This window comes from Giraffa tippelskirchi, chromosome 10, assembly GCF_054371585.1.
Source record: "Giraffa tippelskirchi isolate mGirTip1 chromosome 10, T2T-mGirTip1v1.2.pri, whole genome shotgun sequence".
In the NCBI taxonomy this organism is placed as follows: Eukaryota; Metazoa; Chordata; class Mammalia; order Artiodactyla; family Giraffidae; genus Giraffa; species Giraffa tippelskirchi.
The window spans coordinates 97,538,073-97,564,034 of NC_137284.1; the positions used below are offsets into that span (position 1 = coordinate 97,538,073).

At 39.0% G+C, this 25,962-nt stretch overlaps 1 long non-coding RNA gene across 1 annotated transcript in view; it reads right to left on the bottom strand.

Moving 5' to 3' along the window:
• The window catches only part of LOC145524847 (uncharacterized), a 40,922-nt gene extending 15,160 nt beyond the window's left edge, over positions 1 to 25,762 (bottom strand). The window contains exons 1-4 of the long non-coding RNA XR_014067882.1: positions 22,181 to 25,762; positions 20,545 to 20,743; positions 6,776 to 6,875; positions 4,983 to 5,072 (exon numbers count right to left, since the gene is read on the bottom strand). This is a non-coding gene — a long non-coding RNA (uncharacterized LOC145524847). The remainder of the gene's footprint in view (positions 1 to 4,982; positions 5,073 to 6,775; positions 6,876 to 20,544; positions 20,744 to 22,180) is intronic.
• Between the last annotated feature and the right edge of the window lie 200 nt (positions 25,763 to 25,962).

Here is a 25,962-nt window from a genome sequence, read left to right on the forward strand (position 1 = left end):
TCAGTGGGTCTATGTGCTCTTCCTTTCTTCAGCCTGATAGTCTTTCAGTTCATCTCTTTTATTCTATAGCTTGCTCTACTTTTTAGCATTCTATGTTCAAAAATACTATGTTCAAGATCAAGCAAATTATTCATATTTAGGATGTCTTGGGGCTTCCTTCGTGGCTCAGATGATAGAGAATCTGCCTGCAAGGCAAGAGGCCCGGGTTCAATCCCTGGGTGGGGAAGGTCCCCTGGAGAAGAGAATGGTAACCCCCTCCAGTACTCTTACCTGGAGAATCCTATGGACAGGGGAGCCTGGCAGGCTACGGTTCATGGGGTTGCAAAGAGTCAGACATGACTGAGCAACTAACACACAGAATATCTTGTCTGGTTTTTGTTTTTTCACTGAATTAGGAGTATATTTTAGTGGTAACAGGGACACTGATCATCTCATATTCATCTGAAAAAAAGAAAAAAAAAAACAAACAACAAAGCCAGGGACTTCCCCAGTGGTCCAATGGCTAAGACTCTTCACTCCCAATGCAGAGGGCCTGGGTTCTGTTACTGGTAAGGGAACTAGATCCCACATGCCACAACTAAGTGTTTGTATGCCACACTAAAGATCCTGCATGTTGCAACTAAGACCTGATGCAAGCAAATACATATTAAAAAGAAAAACCCCAAAGCCAAAAATCTTCCTAGGCTGCCTGCATAGGTGGTAACCAGTAATGCATGTCTCCCCTATCTCGGTTATGGCTTAAAGTTTGATCTACTTAACCCCCACTCTCCTACAAATCAAACCACCCAACAAATTGCACAAACTGGATGAATCATTTCCAGGCTGGTGGAGCCCTGTGATAATCCTCAAAATTACTGTGACAAAGGCCAGAAAAGTGACTAATGGTTAATTACTAAGTGAGTAGAATCTTTCAGAAAGTAATGGACAATTCATTATTGTGATGTTTTCATCAAAATTTTGGCTCTAAGTATTTGGGTATCAAAAGGAAAAGCACTACTAATTCAAAAAGAGAAACTATCCTTGATGAAGAGCATGAGAACATGTAACAGTTTTCAGAGCGTTTTTACACAAGTAAAAATGTGTATATTTGTCCAAATGCATTCTGTTATATACTATGTTGTGGAGGTCCTTTAATGGACTGGAAGCTGGCAGACCAGAGTCAATGATAAGAAAGCAAAAGAGAGAGAGAGACTAATATTCCCTGGGTCACGTGGAGAACCAATAAAGCCCTAGAACAGGGCATGTACTGCTCACGAAGGCACAGGGCATCCTCTCAAGGAGGTCTTGAAAGCCCAGGCAGGAAAGTGATCTCGGCAGGTCTCCACACTCCAAAGAACTAGCCAGAGAGGGAAAGAAGGACACGGGGACCCAAGTCACTAATGGAACAAGGGTGCTTTATTCATGTTTGTGTGAGTTTATATATTGTTATACAAGGAAGCTTTAGGCGAAAAATAAAGTTAAGAAAAGAACAAAAACCAGACGTATAACAACCGTTACCAAGGGAATAACAATCATCACAAGGCCAGAAGACAATCCATAACTTGAGTAAAAGGTCATGACTAAATACTTTTACAATAGGGTAAAAGATACTGAAGGAAATCAGACATGTGTTCCGTCCCATGACCTCAGTCCTGGGAACAGCGTGCCGTTCCACTCTTTCCTGTCTTACCAGGAACTGATAAGGAATAGAGAGTTCATGAGAAACAGAAAACAACAAACAGGAATCCTAAAGTTAAACATTCCCTGACACTATGTCATTCAAACATCTTTAAGACTGTGGGCTTTGAATTCACACTGCCTGGATTCAGATATTTGGCTCCATCACTTATTTCAGGCAAATTCCTTAATCTTCACAAGCCTCAGTCTACTCTTCTGTGAAATGGGGTAATAGTATTAGTCTAAAATATGAAATTGTCATTTTTATAGGTTATAGGCAGTCAAATATCAGCAATTTCCTATGGTAAACTTAATTCCTACTTCAAAAGGTTCTTGAGAGAATTACTTCAGATAATAACAGTCAAATGCTTGGAACATTCTTGATACTTAGGAAGTTTCAATATATACCAGCCATGATGAATAGATACTATTTTATTCTCTGCAAGTCTTGAACATGTAATATAACAATTCAAAAATAATACTATTGGTGCTTCCCTCCTGGCTCAGTGGTAAAGAATTCACCTGCCAATGCAGGACACATAGAATCGATCCCTGGTCAGGGAAGATCCTACATGCTACAGGGCAACTAAGCTCATGAGCCACAGCTACTGAGCCTGTGCTCTAGAGCCTGCAAGCTGCAACTACTGAGCCCATATGCCACAACTACTGAAGCCCACCTGCCCTAGAGCCCATGCTCTGCAGCAAGAGAAGCCAATGCAAAGAGAAGCCCCTGCCCTGCAACTAGAGAGCATTCCCTGCTTGCTGTCACTAGCAAAAAGCCTGTGCAGCAAAGAAGACCCAGCATAGCCAAAATAGATAGATAATTTTTTTTTTAAATAAAAAAAACCCCAAGAAACAAACTCAGATCAGGGTCTGTCTTTCCTTTAAAAAAAAACATACTACTGTTACCATGATTAGACACATGGATAGTAGGCCCACTTCTTGCTAGGCATATACATGGTAAGTTTAACTTAGTCCTGCCTAAAGTCAAGGGAACAATCAAGTCAAAGCCTGGAATGGAGGTAGAATAGCACAATGCTTCATGGCAGGATTGGAGGAACACCAAAATTGCACTCACCAAAAAGATCTCACTGATCATCTCAACCATTTAAATATCCTCAACATTTATTCTTCTAGGCTTAGCACTGCATCTACCAGAGTCCACTTAAACAATTCAAATATCTTAATTACATTAACATATATACACAGCAAGAGATTCAGTGAGAAATTCATTAAAAAAACAGAGAGAGTGAGGTAAAAATGAGAAGGGTGAAAGACCAAAGTGAACTTCTCACTTGTCAAGATTGCATCAATCCAGCTCTTGGCAGAAAGAGTCTCAGAAGCTCTTTGGTCTTAAGATATTTTGAATTCATTGTATAAATAAATTTCTTGGAAAAGAAAGGAATAAAAGAACAGACAAACAGAAAGCAAAACAAAAAATTACACCTGAAATGAAATTTTTAGTAAGGGTTACAGAGTTGTATTTGATTCCTTCCCTCTTGACCTTATGCAGCAAATATTAATAGTATTTTTAACATTATCATATGTAAAGTGATTTTGAAAAGGAAGCCACATATCAGTGAATGGCATATATATTTTTTTGTATTCAAACAGAAAGTAAAAGTAGTCTTACTGACCAGAATGAGGGCAGACTGATATATACTTTAAATGACCGATTTACCAAAATTACCATCAGGATCTGCTGTGTTTTTGATAACAAAAAAAACAAACACTAACAAATATTTTTTTCTTCCAAAGAGAATGCAGGGCAGTACATACAATCTATAGCCTTATGCTTGCAACAGAAAACTGTTTGGTTTACATGTTTGGAATTTACATGTCATTGTTTACTTTCTGGAAATCTGACAAACACAGCCAGCAGAATAATGAGAGTAAATTTTTACATGGGAGAAACCTTTCTAGGTTCTTTTAATAGGAGTTTTATAAAGATTTTCATTTTGCCTCATTCCCTCTCCTTTCCAGGCTTTCCTGGTGGCTCATCTGGTAAAGAATCCACCTGCAACGTGGGAGACCTGGGTTTGATCCCTGGGTTGGGAAGATCCCCTGGAGAAGGGAAAGGCTACCCACTCCAGTATCCTGGCCTGGGGAATTCCATGAACTGTATAGTCCATGGGATTGCAAAGAGTCAGACACGACTGAGCGAGTTTCACTCCCCACCTCTCTAACATTATTTTAAACTTAGTATTTTTATTTTCACTCTTTCCCCACCTCTCTCCCCATTATTTTTTATTGGCTCACTCATGACATTTTTAGGGAAATTAGTTTCTAAATTAATCCTCAGAAATAAAAGTGAACTGCTAATGCAGGAGACAGGGTTTTGATCCCTGGGTTGGGAAGATCCCCTGGAGAAGGGAATGGCAACCCACTCCAGTATTCTTGCCTGGAAAATCCCATGGACAGAAGAGCCTGGCAGGCTACAGTCCATGGGGTTGCAAAGAGTTGGATATGACTGAGGAACTAAACAACAACAACAAAACCAAATAGGAAACAGTTCATCTAATTGGGAAAAGAGCAAATCAGAGTTGTCTGGAAGAGAAGCATGACCTCAAAGGTCCCTCATTTTTCTTTCTCTCTCAACTTAATTTTGCACAAGCACAGCTTTCCTGCTTAACCAGGAGGCTGTCAACTACTCTATAACCTACAGCCAATACTATAATACTTATTTTTTCTTCCTATACATACAACTTTTCTTTATAACACAACATCTTATCTGGGTCCTAGCTACCAGCCACTTGTGGGTGAAGTTAGGTAAGAGCCTCCTGTAGTCCTCTGTGTCCTCAAGCAGATAAGCTTCCTTGGACGCCATGACATCTGGTGCTCCACCACTTACTGCTGTGTGATCTTGGGTGAGTTACTTAACATCCTTGAACTTTAGTTTTCCTTGTCTGTAAATTAAATTAGGATGACAAAGTACCTGTCTAACAGGGTTTTTGGTGAGAAAATACTTGTTAAGCACTTTGTAAATGACGACAGGAATGAGTATGATAATGATGACAATGAAGAAAATATTCCTGGACCACCTAAGCAGATATTCAACTATATCTCTTAATTTGTCTGGGCCACAGGAGTGTCAATGGAGAGAACTTGGCCATATTTGGTATTTAGTCATACAGAGAAATGCTTGATGTATTCATGGGAGAACAGGTTTAGGGAAATCAGATTAAAAGGAGGGCAATGGGATTTTTGAAATAAAAATCTTTATAAGGGAGGAGTGGGGTTATTATACTTAGGTCACGTAGCTCAAAGTCTGAGTTAGAAGGTAAAAGAAGTTTCCAAATACAGTGTGTGGCTGCACGTGAACCTACCCGACGTAGAATCAATCCCACCAGGCTGCTAAGTATGAATTTTATCTTTAGGGGTCCAAAGAACTCTGCTGTAGGTCTCCCTCTAAAGAGCTTAACAGGAAAGAGAGAAGAAAGCATTGATTAGTCACTGCCTTCTGGGAGCTAACAAACAAGAATAGACACATGTAAGGGAACTATAGGTGGAGCAAAAGAAACATGAATGTACAAAGTACTAATCTATTTACATGATATGTAAATCAAAGGTAAAGGTATTTTAGAAACAGATCCCATATGATTAGTTTCATAAGATTACCAAAAGAATATTGGTTATGGTAAAACACAGATGTCAGGTCTCGTTTGGAATTAGTGAGCTTGGAATATTTATTTTAGAGGTTGGGACAATTTTATTTTAGGACTTAACCTATTTTAGATTATCATCGGAAGCTGGATCAAGGGAAAGGATCCTGGGTCTTGTGGGCTGAATTGTGCCCCTCAAAAAGATATGTGGAAGTTCTACCCCCAGCACCTGGAAATGTGACTTTGTTTGGAAATAAGGTTTTTGTAGATGTAATCAAGTTAATATAAAAGCAATTAGTGAACTGCTAATGCAGGAGACAGGGTTTTGATCCCTGGGTTGGGAAAATCCCCTGGAGAAGGGAATGGCAACCCACTCCAGTATTCTTGCCTGGAAAATCCCATGGACAGAAGAGCCTGGCAGGCTACAGTCCATGCGGTTGCAAAGAGTCGGATATGACTGAGGAACTAAACAACAACAACAAAACCAAATAGGAAACAGTTCATCTAATTGGGAAAAGAGCAAATCAGAGTTGTCTGGAAGAGAAGCATGACCTCAAAGGTCAACACAGTATGATTGCTGTGTTTGGAAGAGAAGGAAAACATCATGTGAAGAGACACATAAGGTGAATGCCGTGTGATGATAGATTGTAGTGATGTAGCTGTAAACCAAGGAGCACCAGGGATTTATGGCCACCACTAGAAGACAGAGAGAGGTGAGAAAGGCTTCTACTCAGCCTTAGGGCATAACCCTGGCTACACATGATTTTGGACTTCTAGCTGCCTGACTGTGAGAGAATAACTTTCTACTGTTTTAAGCCATCTAGTTGTGGTACTCTGTTATGGCAGCCCTAGAAAATGAATATACTCAGGTATGCTCTAGGCAATAAGTATTGTCACCATCAATTCACTATTAAAGATTTACTATTACTGTTCTTTTCAGGAGGCTAGCTATAGCTTTTGAAAGTCATTTTTAAAACCTTGAATGTGCCCTTATAAATACATTTTCAGTTAACAGCTGATCTTGATAACCAACTTAATACTTGCTCTATTCTGTGTCTGAAAAGAGACTTTACTTATTATAATAATTTTTCACTGGGCCGCCTATAATCTCTCCACTTCCAGCTTCTACACTGCCACTCATTTCTACCTCAGAGATGTTTGATATTCAGTTTTGGTATCCCTTCTAATGTACCTACCATTTAAACTCTATAATCTGTTACATGGGGGGCTTATTGACCCTGGTGTACTAACTACAGGCAGTTTTGTATATCATGTTGTTTCTTAAATTTCCACAAGCAAAACAGTTCATTATTGTGGGTTTTCCTTCTGGTTCTGACCTTTTAGTCAGAGTTCTTGTTTTTTTTAAGGTTTTCTCACACTTTTAATGAAAATGCAAAAGTAGGGTGGTCTTATTCAGTCAGGTCCCATGTAAGGCATTACAAATGAAGCCCACTCCAAGCTAGGAACTCTATATTTGCTTTTAATCTCTGATGCTTATGCAAGTCATTAAAACTTACGAGTTCTGTCTTTGTCACTGCAAGATTAGCACAACACGAAGAATGATTTTCTTTGGAGACTGAGAATCATCTCGAGCCCCAGAGACTCTTGAGGGTTAATCTGTAAAAAGGAATTAAGAGAAACCTCAGTTAAATACAGTTGGGTAACCAGAAGGGGGAGCTGCCATGCCCTGCAACAACAGCAGGGCCCAGCAAGCCCCAAGAAGAAAAACTTCTCTTCTGGCAAGGACTCAGTCAATGAAAAATTATGGACTCTGTTTACTACAGACCTCCCAAATGCCTTTTCCCTCTATAAAAGATTTCTTTTTCCCTTGCCCTGTGGGAACCTGCCTGTGGCTCGCCATGGCTGCAGAACTGTAATTCTCTACTGATGTCATAGGAAGGACTGATGCTGCAGCTGAAGCTCCAATACTTTGGCCACCTGATGCCAAGCGCCAACTCATTGGAAAAGACCCTGAGCTGGGAAAGACTGAAGACAGGAGGAGAAGGGGATGACAGAGGATGACATGATTGGATGGCATCACCAATTCAATAGACATGAGTTCGAGCAAACTCTGGGAAATAGTAAAGGACAGGGAAGCCTGGCGTGCTGCAGTCCATGGGGTTGCAGGGAGTCAGAGATGACTAAGTGACTGAACAACTGATTCCAAATAAACTCCTCTTTCCTGAGAAATATCTGGCAGTCTGTTTCAGGTCAACAAATCCTAACTCTTATCACATTGGAAAGCCACTGCTCTGGTTCCTTTATATGCAGGTTTTCATCACCACATCTGTTATGTAAAAGTTGCATAACAACTTTAGTCAAAAGTAGACTGAATTTTGCATCCAGTTCTGTTCCTCCCTTTTCAGAATTCTTTTTCTGTCAATAGCTTCCTGTTTCTTACTCTTTTCACCTCTTGGGAACTGCTTTTTCTTTGAAAATCTGACAGACTAATACAGCCAACAGAGTAATGAGAATTTCTGCAGAGAATAAACCTTAACAGGTGCTTTTTAAATATTTTTAAATTTATTTTTTTATTGAAGGAAAAATGCTTTACAGAATTTTATTGTTTTCTGTCAAACCTCAACATGAATCAGCCATAGGTATACATATATCCCCTCCCTTTTGAACCTCCCTCCCATCTCCCTCCCAATCCCAGCCCTCTAGGCTGATACAGAGCTCCTGTTTGAGTTTCCTGAGCCATACAGCAAATTCCCATTGGCTATCTATTTTACATATGGTAATATAAGTTTCCATGTTACTCTTTCTATACATCTCACCCTCTCCTCCCCTCTCCCCATGTTCACAAGTCTGTTCTCTATGTCTGTTTCTCCATTGCTGTCCTGTAAATAAATTCTTCAGAACCATTTTTCTAGATTCCATATATGTATGTTAGAATATGATATTTATCGTTCTCTTTCTGACTCACTTCACTTGTATGATAGGTTCTAGGTTCATCCACCTCATTAGAACTGACTCAAATGTGTTCCTTTTTATGGCTGAGTAATATTCCGTTGTGTGTACATACCATAACTTCTTTTTCCCTCATCTGTTGATGTGCATCTAGGTTGCTTCCATGTTTTAGCTATTGTAAATAGTACTGCAGTGAACAATGGGATACATGTATCTTTTTAAATTTTGGTTTCCTCCGGGAAAATGCCTAGGAGTGGGATTGCTGGATCATATGGTGGTTTTATTCCTAGTTTTTAAAGGAATTGCCATCCTGTCTTCCATAGTGGCTGTATCAATTTACATTCCCACCAACAGTGCAAGAGCATTCCCTTTTCTCTACACCCTCTCCAGCATTTATTGTTTTGTAGACTTTTTGATGATGGCCATTCTGACCGTTGTGAGGTGATATCTCATTGTGGTTTTGATATGCATTTCTCTAATAATGAGCAATGTTGAGCATCTTTTCATGTGTTTGTTAGCCATCTGTATGTCTTCTTTGGAGAAATGTCTGTCTAGGTCTTTTTCCCACTTTTTGATTGCATTGTTTGTTTTTCTGGTATTGAGTTGTATGAGCTGATTGTATATTTTGGAAATGAATCCTTTGTCAGTTGTTTCATTTGCTATTATTTTTTCCCATTTGGAGGGTTGTCTTTCTACCTTGCTTAGTGTTTCCTTTGCTGTTCAAAACTTTTAAGTTTAATCAGGTCCCACTTGTTTACTTTAGTTTTTACTTCCATTACTCTAGGAGGTGGGTCATAGAGGATCTTTCTTTGGTTTATGTCATCGAGTGTTCTGCCTATGTTTTCCTCTAAGAGTTTTATAGTTTCTGGTCTTACATTTAAGTCTTTAATGCATTTTGAGTTTATCTTTGTGTATGGTGTTAGGAAGTGTTCTAATTTCATTCTTTTACATGTAGCTGTCCAGTTTTCCCAGCACCATTTATTGAAGAGACTGTCTTTGCCCCATTGTATATTTTTGCCTCCTTTGTCAAAAATAAGGTACCCATAGGTGCATGTGTTTATTTCATTATACAGTAATGTTTGCTGTAGGCTTATCATATATGGCATTTACTCTCTTGAGGTTGGTTCTTTCTATGCCCCTTTTTTGATAATTTCTGGGCTTTTTATCTTGTTCCACTGGTCTATATTTCTGTTTTTGTGCAAGTACCATACTGTCTTGATAACTGTAGCTTTGTAGTATAATCTGAAGTCAGGAAGGTTGATTCCTCCAGCTCCATTCTTCTTTCTCAAGACTGCTTTAGCTATTCGGGGTCTTTTGTGTTTCCATAAAAATTGTGAAATTTTTTGTTCTAGCTCTGTGAAAAATGCCATTGGTAATTTGATAGGATTACATTGAATCTATAGATTGGGTTTGGTAGTATAGTCATTTTCACAATATTTTTTCTTCCTACCCAGGAACATGGAATATCTCTCCATTTGTTTATGTCATCTTTGATTTCTTTCATCAGTGTCTTGTCATTTTCTGTGTACAGTTCTTTTGTCTCCTTAGGTGAGTTTGTTCCTAGATATTTAATTCTTTTTGTTGCAATGGTGAATGTGATTGATTCCTTAATTTCTCTTTCTGATTTTTCATTGTTAGTATATAGAAATGCAAGTGATTTCTGTGTATTAATTTTGTATCCTGCAACTTTGCTAAATTCACTGATGAGCTCTAGTAATTTTCTGACACTATGTTTGGGGTTTTCTTTGTACAGTATCATGTCATCTGCAAACACTGAGAGCTTTACTTCTTCTTTTCCAGTATGGATTCCTTTTGTTTCTTTTTCTTCTCTGATTGCTGTAGCTAGGACTTCCAGAACTATGTAATAATAGTGGTGAAAGTGGATACCCTTGTCTTGTTCCTGATCTTAGGGGGAATGATTTCAGTTTTTCATCATTAAGAGTAATGTTTGCTGTAGGCTTATCATATATGGCCTTTACTATGTTGAGGTAGGTTCCTTCTATGCCCATTTTTTGAAGAGTTTTAATCATAAATGGCTGCTGAATTTTGTCAAAGGCGTTTTCTGCATCTATTGAGATTATCATATGGCTTTTATCTTTCAATTTGTTAATATGGTGTATCACATTGATTGATTTGCATATATTGAAGAATCCTTGCATCCCTGGAATAAATGCAACTTGATCACGGTGTATGAGCTTTTTGATGTGTTGCTGAATTCTGTTTGCTAAAATTTTGTTGAGTTTTGCATCTGTGTTCATCGGTAATATTGGCCCATAGTTTTCTTCTTTTGTTTTGTCTTTGTCTGTTTTGGTATCAGGGTGATGGTGGCCTTGTGGAATGAGTTTGGAAGTGTTCCTTCCTCTGCAATTTTTTGGAAAGAGTTTTAGAAGGATAGACATTAGCTCTTCTGTAAATGTTTGATAGAATTCTCCTGTGAAGCAATCTGGCCCTGGGCTTTTGTTTTTTGGGAGAGTTTTGATCACAGCTTCAATTTCAGTGCTTGTAATTGGGTTGTTCATAATTTCTATTTCTTCCTGGTTCAATCTTGGAAGATCGAACTTTTCTAAGACTCTGTCCATTTCTTCCAGGTTATCTATTTTATTGCCATATAGTTGTTCTAATAGTCCCTTATAATCCTTTGTATTTCTGCATTGTCTGTTGTAACCTCTCCTTTTTAATTTCTAATTTTGTTGATTTGATCCTTCTCTATTTTTTTCTTGATGAGTCTGGCTAAAGTTTGTCAATTTTGTTTATCTTCTCAAAGAACGAGCTTTTAGTTTTATTAATCTTTACTACTGTTTCTTTCATTTCTTTTTCGTTTATTTCTGCTCAGATCTTTATGATTTCTTTCCTTCTACTAATTTTGGGGGGATTTTTGTTTTTCTTTTTCCAATTGTTTTAGGTGTAAAGTTAGGCTGTCTATTTGATGTTTTTCTTGTTTCTTGAGGTACAATTGTATTGCTATAAACTTGCCTCTTAAGACTGCTTTTGCTGCATCCCATAGGTTTTGAGTTGTCATGTTTTCATTGTCATTTGTTTCTAGAAAATTTTTGATTTCCCTTTTGATTTGTTCAGTAACCTGTTGGTTATTTAAAAATGTGTTGTTTAATCTCCATGTGTTTGTGTTTCTTACAGTTTTTTCCTGTAATTGATATCTAGTCTCATAGCGTTGTTGTTGGAGAAGATGCTTGATGCAATTTCAATTTTCTTAAAGTTACTGAGGTTTGATTTGTGACCCAAGATGTGGTCTATCCTGGAGAATGTTCCATGTGCAGTTGAGAGAAAGGTGTATTCTTCTGCATTTGGATGGAATGTCCTGAAGATATCAATGAGATCCATCTCATCTAATGTATCATTTAAGACTTGTGTTTCCTTGTTAATTTTCCATTTTGATGGTCTGTCCATTGGTGTGAGTGGGGTGTTAAAGTGTCCTACTATTATTGTGTTACTGTCAAGTTCTCCTTTTATGTCTGTTAGTGTTTGTCTTATGTATTGAGGTGCTCCTATGTTGAGTGCATAGATATTTACAATTGTTATGTCTTCTTCTTGGATTGATCCCCTGATCATTATGTAGTGTCCTTCCTTATCTCTTGTAATCTTCTTTATTTTAAGGTCTATTTTGTCTGATATGAGGATTACTACTCCAGCTTTCTTTTGCTTCCCATTTGCATGGACTATATTTTTCCAACCTCTCACTTTCAGTCTATATGTGTCGTTAGGTCTGACGTGGGTTTCTTGTAGACAGCGTATATATGGGTCTTGTTTTTGTATCCATTCAGCCAGTCTGTGTCTTTTGATTAGAGCATTTAATGCACTTACATTTAAAGTAATTATTGATATATATGTTCCTATTGCCATTTTCTTAATTGTTTGGGGTTGATTTTGTAGATCTTTTTTTTTTTTTTTTCTCTCGCTTGTATTTCCTGACTATAAAAGTCTGTTTAACATTTGTTGTAAAACTGGTTTGGTGGTACTGGATTCTCTTAACTTTTGGTAATCTGAAAAGCTTTTTATTTCTCCATCAATTTTGAATGAGATCCTTGCCAGGTACAGTAATCTTGGTTGTAGATCTTTTCCTTTCAGTACTTTAAATATATCCTGCCATTCCCTTCTGGCCTGCAGAGTTTCTGCTGAAAGATCAGCTGTTAAGCATATGGGGTTCCCTTGTATGTTACTTGTTGCTTCTCCCTTGCTGCTTTTAATATTCTTTCTTTGTTAGTTTGATTAGTATGTGTCTTGGCATGTTTCTCCTTCGGTTTATCTTGTATGGCACTCTGTGCCTCTTGGAATTGACTGACTATTTTTTTCCATGTTGGGGAAATTTTCAAGTATAATCTCTTCAAAAATTTTCTCATACCCTTTCTCTTTCTCTTTTTCTTCTGGGACCCCTATAATTCGAATGTTGGTTTATAACAACAATAAAAAGTGTGACTGAATATACACATGTACATATACACCCATAAGCAAAATTAAAACAGTCCAATGAAAATAAAGTACAATAGATTGACCTGGCAAACAAAGGAAACCCAACATTATATCTACTAGAATGAAACTAACTAAAGCACAAACTGGGAATGAAAACTAAAGCAAGGTGCCAACTGGGGAATAAAGCAATGAAAATAAAACTAACAAATGTGTTGAGAGGAAAGGAAAGAAAGAATAGCTATGCAAAGTTAAATAGAGGTAGATGAAGAAGATTTATATACATTAAAGATTAACCACAAGGGGAAAAGAACAGTAGGAAAGGGGAACAAAGGAATAAATGTAGAAAAAATATAACAGGTGTAAGAAAATTAAAATTATAAAAAAGAAAAAAATGGAAGAAGAAAGAGAAAAGGAAAAAAAAAAAGGAAAACTCCACAGAACTGCAAAGGCCCAACATAGAGGCAGAGGTTTATAACAACAATAAAAAGTGTGACTGAATATACAGATATACATACACACCCATAAGCAAAATCAAAACAGTCCAACAAAAATAAAGTACAATGGATTGACCTGGCAAACAAAGGGAACCAAAAATTATGTCTACCAGAACAAAATTAACTAAAGCACAAAGTGGAAAACAAAACTAAAGCAAGGTGCCAATCGGGGTATAATGCAATGAAAATAAAACTAACAAATATGTTGAGACTAAAGGAAAGAAAAAGAAAGAGATATGCAAAGTTAAATAGAGGTAGATAAAGAAGATTTTATATATATTTAAGATTAACTGCAAAGGGAAAAGAACAGTAGGAAAAGCAAACAAAGGAATAAATGTAGAAAAGATAATAATAGGTTTAAAAAATTAAAAAAAAACAAAAAAAACACTCCCCAGAACTGCAAAAGCCCAACATAGAGGCAGAGGTTTATAACAACAATATAAAATGTGACTGAGAAAAAGAAGGAAAAAAAAAAGCTCAAAAGCTTAGTTAGATTCCATAGTGCCAATAAAATTGACAAGTACAACAGAGGGGAGGAAAAGGAAAAAAAAAAGAAAAAAATCCAAAAGAATCTACAGAACAAGTCAAAACGTAAGAATAATAAATGTTTTTCTTGAGTCACGGCTGTCAGAGTCCTTTCCCTCGCTGGGAGTCACAGTCCACTTCACCTCCCTAGGATGCCCTCTAACACTGTGTTGATCTCTGGACCTGCTGTGGGGGCAGCTTAGATTCTAATCTGCTCCTACTCCTCTGTGTTCTTGCCTCCAATGTCCACAGCTATCAGAACTAGTTCGTTTTCTTTTGTGGGAGTTCTCAATGACCTTTAATATATTCCACGGACACAGAGTCTGCCTAGTTGATCATGTGGATTTAATCTTCAGCTTATACAGCTGGTGGGAGGGTTTTGGGTCTTATTCCTTAGTCACACTGCCCCTGGGTTTCAACTGTGGTTTTATTTCCACCTCCGGATATGGGTCGTCCACTGGGGTTTGCTCCTGAGGCTGCCCTGGAGGACTTGGGTTTGCCCCTGTGTGGAGGTGGTGCAGCTGTTTGAGACGCAGGGGTTCTGGCAGCACCAGGTACTCAGGGGAGTTGGCAGCTAGGGCAGCAGGAAATATAGTGCTATAGAAGGGTATGTCAACCAGTATTGGCCAATACGCTCCAGTATTCTTCCCTGGAGAACCCCCTCCCTGACAGAGAAGGCTGGCAGGCCACAGGCCACAGGGTCGCAAAGAGTCGGACACTATCCAAGACCCTGCATATAGGCACAAGACTTTTTTTGCCCGTGGCAACTCTGCCCCAGCGAGAGTGAACGTGAAGGTAGAGCTCCTGCTTGGCTTGCAGGGACCCTGGCGGCGCCAAGTGTGCAGGAACACGGACTGCCTCTGCTGCAGGTATGGCCCTATCAGAGTCTTTTTTCGAGGCTCTTGAAGCTGGCGATCAGAAGGCCTCTTTGGCCAGTCTTTCTCCAAAGTTCTGCCCATTCAGGCACTTAGAGGGCTTCCTTGCCTGGGGTCCTTCTCTGTTATTCCGTGCATCAGACACATAGAGGGCTTCCCTGCCTGAGGTCCTACTCTGTAGTTTGGTGCATCAGTCACTTGAAGGAGCACCCTGGGTGGGGTCACTCTGTAGTTCAGTGCCTCAGGCGTTTGATGGGCCAGCCTCTCTTATTGTTCAGCTGCCAATGCTAGCCTGGGGGGGCAGAGGGAGAGGCTATGGTGATGGCTCCACCCTCTACACGTGACTCAGCAGTGTCACCTTGATTCCATTGGCTGCCCGGCTTTCCTCTACAGGCATTTACCACCACAGTCTCCTCCTTCACATCCCCTCCCTCCGTCTCTCTGCAGTCAACAGCCGTCCTCGTCCTGGGATTGCTCCACAATCCCTGAGCTCCAGCTCCCAGTCACTGTGCCATCTGTGGTATGTATGGCTGAGGCAAGGACTATCTGATTCTCATTCCATTTAGGCAGCCACAGATCAGCTGTTTCCCTCTTAGCCTTAAATGTTTCTTCTCTGACTCAGACAATTGCCCCGATGTGGGGGTCGGACCCCTGTTTCAGGTCCCCCACCTGCCGAGGGCAGGTCCAGTTCTACTAACACTCCCGTTTCCCCCACCTAGTTCCTTCGTCCTACTGAGTTTTACGTGGGTCAATATATTCTTTTCCACTGGTCAGGTACTCCTGTCTGTTCTCAGCTGGCATTCTGTATGCACTTCTGTATCTGAAGGTGTATTCCTGATGTATCAGTGGAGAGAGATGTATTCCATGTCTACCTACTCCTCCGCCATCTTCAATAGGTGCTTTTTAACAAGGATTTAAAAAAATATAATATCCTAACTTTAGTAGTAGGAAGGACAGGCCTTGAGAAGTGGGGAAGGTTGTTTTCTGTTTTGTGCAGGAGAGATCTCATGGTATACTTTAGATGTACATCCTATTGTAGATTTTCAGATATTTTTAGGGAATAACAGTGGAAAAAAAAAGAGCCTTATATTTTTAGTGCAGTTCTCCAGTTAACACTGACTCTGCAGTGCAATGGTTCCAGCGTTTTTTAGTATTTTCAGGCTTCACCAAAAGAACATCAAGCATCTCCCTGCCTTTTAGCAGTTGCTTGGTTGCTCTGTATTTCCAAGGACTATTAGAAGAACTGATTTGTGCATTTAATTCAGGAATTCCAAAACAACCTAGACCGCTCATAGTAAGCAGACTGCTGGCTATTCTTTTAATCAAAGCAACTGTAAGATGCATGCAAAATAAAGATTTGTTACTTGGCTTTTTTCAAAACGGCAAATGGAGAGGAGAGGCATTTCAATGACAAACAGTTCTCAAAACTGTGTGATTTCCAAGTCTTTGAGCTTTGATCAAAATCATTAAGCAGGTTTTCAGAATATATAATTTCTGTTTTCCCATCATTCCTTACTGGTAAATACTTAAGAGTAATAACATATGACATCTTTCATTGATACTTTCTAAATGGTGGTTTAGAAACACAACTTATTTTTCATAATTCATGTTTGTTGGTTTGCTGAATGCATTTGTCTTTAGATTCTTTGTTTTTCTCTATAAGCAAATATTTATCAATGACATTTTATAATATCCCAGGATGAGTGCTAGGGATGCAAAGATAAAACATAGTATCTGTTATCACAGAGCTCATTACATGATACCAAGCTAGTAAATAATTGTCATATAGCTAGAAAAGTAAAATAACGAGAGTATGTTAAAGAGGCCATACAGGCAAAAAAGACTAACATGGATTTGGTAGATTGGAGAAGATTCTGCATAAGGGGAGGTCCTTAAATTGGTTAGTAAAGGCAGATTATGAGTTTAACATACAGATGGGAAGGGTATAGGTTGGTAGAAGGGCATTTCCAGAAAGAGGAATAGTCTGTACCAGAGCAAAAAGGTGAAATTTGGAAGCCATTTGAAAGTCATTTTGGAATGGCTGGAGCATAGGGCAATTTGTGAACTGTGATGTTCACTGAAGGCAGGGGCCCAATCACAGAGGACCTTACCTAGGAATCTAAGAAAAAGTGGGGATTCTGAAGGCTACTAACTGAAATTAGTATATTAGAAAAATTCAATATTAGATTTAAGAATAATGAGGCTAGAGGGAGATAGAACAATGAAGAGACTATAATGTTAAGGTAAATGATGACGAGATCCTGAGGTTAAGCAGTAGACATGGGTGGGAGAGGACAAGAGAGAAATAGATGTTTGACAGAATTTAATAACTAGCTGGGCCTTGGGAAAGAGAAGAAAAAGCATTTGGGTAATGCAGAAAAAAATGAGTCAAGTGACAAAAATTGGGCCAGGTAGAGGATGATATTCCACAGCATCTGAGTCTCAGGTGTACAAGGGTAGAGCAATAACAACTACTGTTCACTCATTCATTCGCTCATTTGATACACATATTTGGGAGTCTGTTGTATGTCAGCTTCCATCTAGGTTCTCAAGGGTACAGAGATGAAAAAGAGAGATCTATCTCTGCTTTCTTGGAGTCTAGTGGAGGGTAGACGGATAATACAGAAGTAAACACAGAGATAAACAAGAACATTTCAAATAGCTATAAATAACAAAATGAAAATAAGGCAGGGTTATGTGGCAGAGCATGACTGAGGGGAGTGGGTGCTATTTTAGACTGGATAATCAGGAAGGCCTCTTTGAGAATGATGAGAAAGGACCCAACATGACAGGATCTGGCGCAGAGAGTTTTAGCCAGAGAAAACAAGGAGGGCAAGACCCTGATGGGAAAATAAGCTTAGAGGAAAGAAAGAAGGTCGGTGAGGTAGGAGGGTAGGGTGAATGAGAGGGATTGGAAAGGAAGCTGAGTGTCAATCAGGTAAGCTTTCATGAACCAGGGTAAACAACTTGGACTTCATTCTAAGAAATCCAGTTAAAGATTTAAGATGTGAAAGTGACATGACCTGATTTATATCTTCACAAGTTCATTCTGGCTGCTATGGAAGAATGGGTTGTAGTGGAATCTTGGAGACCATTTGAACAATAATTTAGGTAAGAAACTCTGAGGACTGGGTCTTGGGGGTTGGCAGCACAGATGAAACAGTCTGTGGATATACTTTGGAAGTAGAGTTGAGAATGTGTGCTGACGGGTAGGATTTTGGTAGAGTACCACTAGGTGGATTATGACACCATCTTACTAAGATGGCAGAAGACTTGAGTGGGGTAGGTCAAGAATTCTGGTTTTTATCTGTTAAAACTGATGGGCTCATCACATGAAGATGCCAAAGAGGTGCTGAATGTATGAATTTGGAGTTCAGGGGAAGACGGAAATTTGGGAGTGTATAGATGTATTTAAAAATGACAGGACTGGATAACATCCTTTGGAGAGAGTGAGGCCACAAAAGAAAAGGATCTCTAGCACTGAACTTGAGACACTGAGTCTGAGTTGGCAAATGATCCAGCAAAGGAGACTGAGAACGAGTTTTCTGTGATACAGGCAGGAAACCAGAATGGTATGGTGTCACTGAAGCCAAGAGAAGAAAGGTAATCAGCAAGGGAGAAGTGATCACCTGGGTCAAAACGCTGTGGAGAAGGGGTGCAAAACTGAGGACAAATTTAACACCACTGGTGATCTGACCAGAGGAGATCCTGTGGAATTGGAGGGATGGGAAACTTGACTGGAGTGAAGGGGAGAATGAGGTATGAAAGCAGAGGTGGTGTCTTTCAAGATATCTTACGATGTAGGGAAGAAATGGAATTTAATGTTGCTACAATTTGCTGAGTACCATCCTGTGCTAGGCATTTTTTGCATATATTATTTGTAACCTTCACAACAACTCTACAAGGTAGGCATTTTAATTTTTGTTGTTTAGGTAATTAAACAGAAGATGAAAAGGACAAGAAACTTCCTTAAAGCCACATAACTTCACGATGAGAGAACTGGAATTCAAATCCAGGTCTGTCTTGGTCCAAGTTCGACCTCATTCCAGTTCATCTTGTCCCAACCAGAATGGCAGATCACTCCATAGGCATAACTTTCCAGAGTCTAAGAAATCTGTTTCAATTTCTGGTCCAAAATATTTTTCCTGAGGATTATAGTGTTCTTGAAATTTCACTAATAGGGATTTAAAAACTCCATTCTTGATAGTTTCCAGACTTCTGTTATTGATTAATACATCAATAACCAAGGGAAAAGTAATATTCAACAGCTTAATATATATCCCTATGGTTTTCAGTACTGTCAAGACATCCCTCCCCCGAAAAAAGACATCCCAGTTTTTCCCCTTCAGTCTAGAACTTGCCTTTGTGCTCTGGGTTCACATTTTCAACTTGACATTTGATTGACTTAAAGACTTTTAAAAATCACCATATCCTAAATGGTACTCCTGATTTCCACAACCACTCTTCCAACATCTCACGTATGAACAAGTAAATAGTGACACAGTTCTTTCGATTGTCTATTGCAGAAGACTAATAGTCATCTTCTAATTCTCTTTCCTTATATCTGTCAACAGATCCATCAAGTTACACTGGTTCTGCCTTTAAAGTGTTAGTTGCTCAATCATGTCTGAGTCTGCAATCCCATGGACTGTAGCCTGCCAGGCTCCTCTATCCATGGAATTCTCCAGGCAAGAATATTGGAGTGGGTTGACATTCCCTTCTCCAGGGGATCTTCCCAACCCAGGGATCAAATCTGGGTCTCCTGCATTGCAGGTGGTTTCTTTAAAACTTAAATCTGTCTTCCCTTGTCCATCTTCATGATGCCATCTTCACTTCTACTACCCCATCCAAAGTGGGTCTCTCCCAATCCATCTTCTTACCTATGGTTGTTAATTTCCTTCTAGCACTTAGGCCATGCTCTTATCACTTGGTTTAATTTTTTGTGTATTCATTTATCTTTTGTTTATGTCTCTCTTCTAGAAAGTAAGGGTTTCCCAGTGGCTCAGCAGTAAAGACTCCACCTGCAATGCAAGAGACTTGCAGGAGACGCAGATTTGATACCTGGGTCGGGAAGAACCCCGGAGGAGCGAATGGCAACCCACTCCAGTCTTCTTGCCTGGGAAATCCCATGGACAGAGGATCCTGGCGGGCTGCAGTCCATGGCATTGCAAAGAGTTGCATACAACTAAGTGACTAAACAACTAGAATGTAAATTCCATAAGGACAGGGACTTTATTTCGATTATATTCTATTCCCACTGTTTATTACGAATGCCACAATGCTAGGCATATGGCAGATGTTCAGCAAATATATTGGTACTTGAATGAAAACAAAGAATGAAAAAATAATTTCCATGTGATTGGCAGAGACTCAAGGCAATAGCCTCAGCCAACTATGGTTGGCAAAATAAAATATGACAAAAGCCACAGTCATCAAACTCAGGCTCTCCCTGTGTCACACAGCAAATTCCCACTGGCTACCTATTTTACATATGGTAATGCACACGTTTCCACGCTATTCTCCCCATTCACCCCACCCTCTCCTTCCCCCACTGTGTCTCCAGTGTTTTTGAGCCACTGAGGCAACTGGGGTTGACTCCCTGCTAGTGGCACCCTTTCCTTCTCCTTCTCCTGAGTGAGCTACATGTATATTACTCTTCTTTGATATGGCAGTAATACAAACAACAGCTTATTATTTGGTAGTTTACAAAGCACATGCAGGTATGCTACTTTCATTACCCGTGAGATAGGAACTGTGTTTTACAGATGGGAAGTTTGACGAATAAGAGAGTATGTCACAAAGTTGGTAAGAGCTGAAGCCAGTGTTGGGTTTGAATCTCTGATTCTAGATCTCCTATGCATTCCACATGCTATACTTATATTCTGTATCTAAAGGTCATCATCCCCACTTTTAAAGTACAGTTATCTTATAAAGTCAATGCCAGGTGATTTTATCTAACTATAAACACTTCAGTTGAAAAGATACATCTACTTTGGAATTTAGCCTAGGATGCATCTTACTCAGGCTTTCCTGGTGGCTCAGTGGTAAAGAACCCACCTGTCAGTGCAGGAGACATGGGTTTGATGCACAGGTTGGGAAGATCCCCTGGGGAAGGAAATGTTAACCCACTCCAGTATTCTTGTCTGGAGAATTCCATGGATAGAGGAGTCTGGTGAGCTACGGTCCATGGGGTTACAAAAGAGGTGGACATGGCTAAACAGCAGCAGCAGCAGCAGCAGCAGCATCTTTCTCATTTCTGAAAACCAGAAAAGAAATTGAAAACTGTAATGATTTATAACTTACTGAGACTTTTACATATAATGATCTCACTCCTCAAAATGACCTAGGGAAATAGGTAGAATAGGTTTATTATCCTCATGTTCCAGATAAGTTATCTAAGTCCTAGGAAGGAAAGAGCTGAAGGTTACCCACTTACAGAACATTGATTAAAAGCATGGATTCTTGGAGTAACACTGCCTGTGTTTGATTCCTAGTTTAACGATTTATTAGCTATGCGATCCTGGGAAAGTTCTTCAACTCTCTGTGCTCCAGTTTCCTCATCTATAAAGCAAGGATAATGATAGTATATACCTCATCAAGTTACTGTGAAGAGTGTATCTGTTAATCCACATAAAGGATTATGTGTTATGTCTGGCACATAGTAAGTTCTCAGTAAACACTGGCTATTAAAAAGTGACCCAGCCAGGCCTTCAACCTAATTCTCTGACTCCAAGTCTAGTGGTCTTCCTATCATTCAAGTTAGTCCTCTTCTTAGAAAAACAAGTTGAAATAACTTTTTTTTGAAATGCTCTTTTCAGGAGTAGCTGAGCCAAGGACATTTTGTTTAGATTTTTACTTAACTCATAATGGGGTTACAGAGCAGTGATAAGAACTTAATGTTGTTACATCCTATGAAATCACTTCATAGAATGCAATTTTGGGAGAGAGTATATTGAGGATCCTAATGTCAACATAAAGAGTTGTTCTTTTCCATTTTTAATGTTTTCTCCAGAACTTCAGATCTAGAGAAAATGTGTCATGTCTTTTTGTTATGAAACATGTGCAGATTTATTGTGTGTCAAAAGAGAAAACTTCTCTTTCAACTGCAAATATTTTACATGATATTAGAGGCTGCCCAAACTATTTATTACTTTTTTGTATCTTCAGGGCTGTATCCTACAAGGATAAAAAGGCTGGTATATTAGTTTATGTGTGAGAATTTTTTTTTTTTGCAGTATTGTTTGTAATGCTAAATAAAACAAAACAACCTGGAAACAACCTGAACGCTCAGGAAGAAGGGTATGATTAAGTGAATTTGGAACCACACATTCTAAAAAATACCAGGCAATGAAAAAGACTGAGCTATATGCCAGAATACCTGTGTTATACTGCTAAGTGAAAAAAAAAATTATGCTGCAGATTATGTACATAGCATAATCTTATTTTTGCTTAAAAGCTCTAAAATCAACATATATGTTTATATTTCTATGAAAGGCATGAAAATATGGAAGTGAGAGCATCTATTGGAACAGAGTAGAACTGGAGAGGATTGCTAGAATCTGCAAGAATGCTACCTTTTAAAAAATTACATCTTAAGATTATTTTACACACAAGAAGCATACATTACTTATGTAATAAATGTTGAATAACAACAAATTAAAAAAATGTTTTTCTTTAGCAGTGGCCAACTTACACATTCACTGTCCCAAAGCCCACCGAGGAAACGTTGATAAGATGCTTGGAGGGACCCATCGTTGAAGCTGTCTATTTTGTTTAGAAATCAAACTTCTGACTTTGGTTGCAAGAGCAAAAAGCTCCAAATGAATTAAAACCCCTGGTTTACAAATAATCATAGCAAACTCAGAGTCGGCTTGCAAATTGTATAAATATACACTGAAAAAGGATCACACGCCTTCTTAATTAAGCATGATTCAATTATTTGTTAGCCTCTCAATTCATAAATGTTATGATAATCTAATTTCAGTATAAAGTGAAGCTAGCACTGTAAAATCTCAACCTCAGCTATAATAAATGTAATTGCCCTTTTTCCACTGATTTACCGGTATTCTTTAAAATTTGTGTTTGATGTCATCTAAGCCATATCTGCTATTGTCACAACCGCCTATAGGTTTCAAATTAGTAAAGTCTTTGAAATATGACTCTGCTCAGCAGAAAGGAATCTGCAGCACTTGGCATAAAGATTATAATCTTTGGCCTTTCTGTGGCAAGATTTACAACTGTGACCTTGGGCTCTATTTCACTTGGAGTGTAGTCACTTTAAGTTACCAGTGATGATTGCTTTGAGTTACTAGGTCAGTGTGAATTGCCTAATATAATGTCAGATTCGTGCTTCCCAAGGGCTGGGCAGTATTAGGGACACGAAACAAAGTGAATTTTAATGTCTGCAAAAGGCAGTGCTCTGATATATGAGCCACCTCAGTAACAATGAATTTCCACGGCAGGAGATTTTAACACCAGTTCTTAACCTCTTCCATACTATTCATCCTCTAATTCATGAAATATTATGAGTTCACTTTTAATTAGGTGAAATAGTCTGAAACTAGTTAAAGATAAATGGTCTTAAACTAGTCTGAAACTGGTTAAAGAGATAACAATAAAGAGTGAAAATCTAGCTGTATCTTAGGGCCAACTTCTTCCTAGAAAGATAAAAAGAGAGAATTGTATGAGGGATGATACAAAGCTGCAAACAGTGCCCTCCAGTTCTGTTAACACACCACTCCCTGGAAGCTGAACTGAGGCCTTTGTCACGGTGAAGTTCCAAAATGAGTATTTGTTCAAAATTGAGAACTGTATTCAGACAACAAGCAGTAAAGGCAGTGGAAGAATTTGCTCTTTTAATAGTCAGACATTTGTTGATGTTTGGCAGAAACCAACACAATATTGTAAAGCAATTATCCTTCAATTAAAAAAAAAAAGTCAGATGTTGCCTAGTTTCTAACAGGAAGAAGCCTCACACAGTATCTGAAACCAGACCTTTCTTTGATTCACTGTATTTAAATATATTGTGAACACTAGATGGCACTCTAGGGTCGCTTTTCATCTTCCACTAGCAGGAAGGTGCTTCAACATTAATTCTCTCCTTTAAATAGAGCAAACATGCTATTTAAACAAAGGTCCCTCTAGTTGCTCTGTAGTCCTGTTTTTATATTTATAGTCATGTAATCAATATGTTGGAAGAGTAATTAATTTTTAACCTCAGTCCATGGGGAGATCAAATGTTAGTGGAGTTAATGGATTGAACAGGCTTCATTATTCTAAAGTAACACTAATGATAAGGCAGGGAAGAAAGCAGAGGGTTGTAAACAATTGTGCCATCAAACACCATCATAAAGCAACAGTGCAATGTGATCACGGGCTGCTGACCTGTTGTCACTCTCCTTCAGTACAGCTGTAGCTCCTGTTTTAGTTAACTAGACAAAATGGAGTCTCTTAACAGAGTGTTTGAAACACTTCCTTTTCGAGTCAATGCTGTTGGAATTATTATTCCAAGTAACAGTCCTGATTTTGTTGCCCCTATGTTTTGAAAGCTTTTTGTCACTCCCCATGTCTTAACATTTTAAGGTGACATTAAAGGCCTTTAATGATTTGAGTCCTGTCTGGAGGAGGCACCTTAGCTTCATGAGAGTCACGTGAGTCTTCATTCACAATATGTTTGCAGTCCTATGTGCCTGACTGTGTACTGTGTTCTTCCTAGAGAGATAACCACCGAGTGCAGCTTCTGCAGCTTCTGTATTGCATCCTATCTGTGGGCGTGGAGGGTTCTGGATGGGCTCATTCCCAGGACAGGAGTTGGGGGACGGGGCATGGCCAGAGGTGAGGGGCTGGAAGCCAAAAAAGGACAAAGGATGCCCTACTCCTCTTTTATCCTGATTGTATCCTCCCATCACCTAACCCCATATTGCAGTTTCCAAACACTTCCCAGAGTCATGAGAGAATAAGAAAGTTCATTATGTTGCAGGCAGGGAGGCTCACAGTAGATCACACACCAAGGCTTATTATTAACAGACATAGTACTATGTCTTGTACAAATACTATTATGTTCAAATTAATCTCTTTTATTCCTGAACCATTCTTGTATTTTACTGACATGACTGTCTCCATTTGAAATATCCTTTTCCTGTCTATCCATCTGGGCCCAATTCATATGTATCTTCTTTTACTAAATCTTCTTTAAAGCCTTCTAGAATAATGAATCTCATTATGTGCTGAACTCCCAGATTTCTTAATTTATATGCCTGTTATAGTAACCTATTGCAGTTAGGATTTCTGTCCTTATTTTCCTTTTCCAATAAAATTGTAAATTAGGCGAGGATTTGTAAATCTTTGTATCTCTTACTTTCCTTAAGCAAATGCCTCATACAACACTGATGGTCCATAAATGTTGAATTTACTGAAATTGGTAGAGTAAAATTTGATCAAAGGACCCAGAGTGGATGGCTGTGTCAGGGATAGATCTTTTTATTGGATTAATCACTAAAAGAGAAAGATGAAATGGCTTATTCCATAAAAAACACTAGTTGATACTGGTCTTACAAACACATTGTATAGAGACTATTAGTGGCCTATCAACATCCATTCTCTCCTTATTCCTTAACAGAACCCTGGTTTTTAGCTGGGTATACTGGGGACAAAAAATTAAAGACTACATTTCCCAGTCACTCCTTGCATCTAGCTGTAACTCTAAGACTACATAATGACCGAATTTAGCAGGTGAACAGGTTTGCAGGCCTTTTAGGAAGGTTCTTGAAGAATGTTGATTCACAGGGACGTAGAGAACAGACTGGTAGTTGCCAAGGGGGAGTGGGAGGTTGGGGTTAGCAGAGGTAAGCTTTTATATATAGAATGGAAAAGCAACAAGGTCCTACTACATAGCACAAAGAAGTATATTCAGTATCCTATGCTAAACCGTAATGAAAAAGAATATAAAAAAAGAGTTAGATATATGTATAACTGAATCACTTTGCTGTATAGCAATAATTAACACAATGCTGCTGCTAAGTCGCTTCAGTCGTGTCCGACTCTGTGCGACCCTATAGACGGCAGCCCACCAGGCTCCGCCGTCCCTGGGATTCTCCAGGCAAGAATACTGGAGTGGGTTGCCGTTTCCTTCTCCAGTGCATGAAAGGGAAAAGTGAAAGTGAAGTCGCTCAGTCGTCCGACTCTTAGTGACCCCATGGACTGCAGCCTACCAGGCTCCTCTGTCCATGGGATTTTCCAGGCAAGAGTACTGGAGTGGGGTGCCATTGCCTTCTCCGAATTAACACAATACTGTATGTCAATTTTAAAAACGATGATTTAGCTTTTCCTCCTTCTTCCTGAAACTCAGGAAGGCATCTGAACCACAAAGGTGACCTTGAGGAGAGAAACTGTGCATTGGGATGGCAGAGCAGAAAGATGGGAGTCTGGGTCCCTGACAACATCTTGCAGCCTCCATCCCAGGCTCCACACTACCTA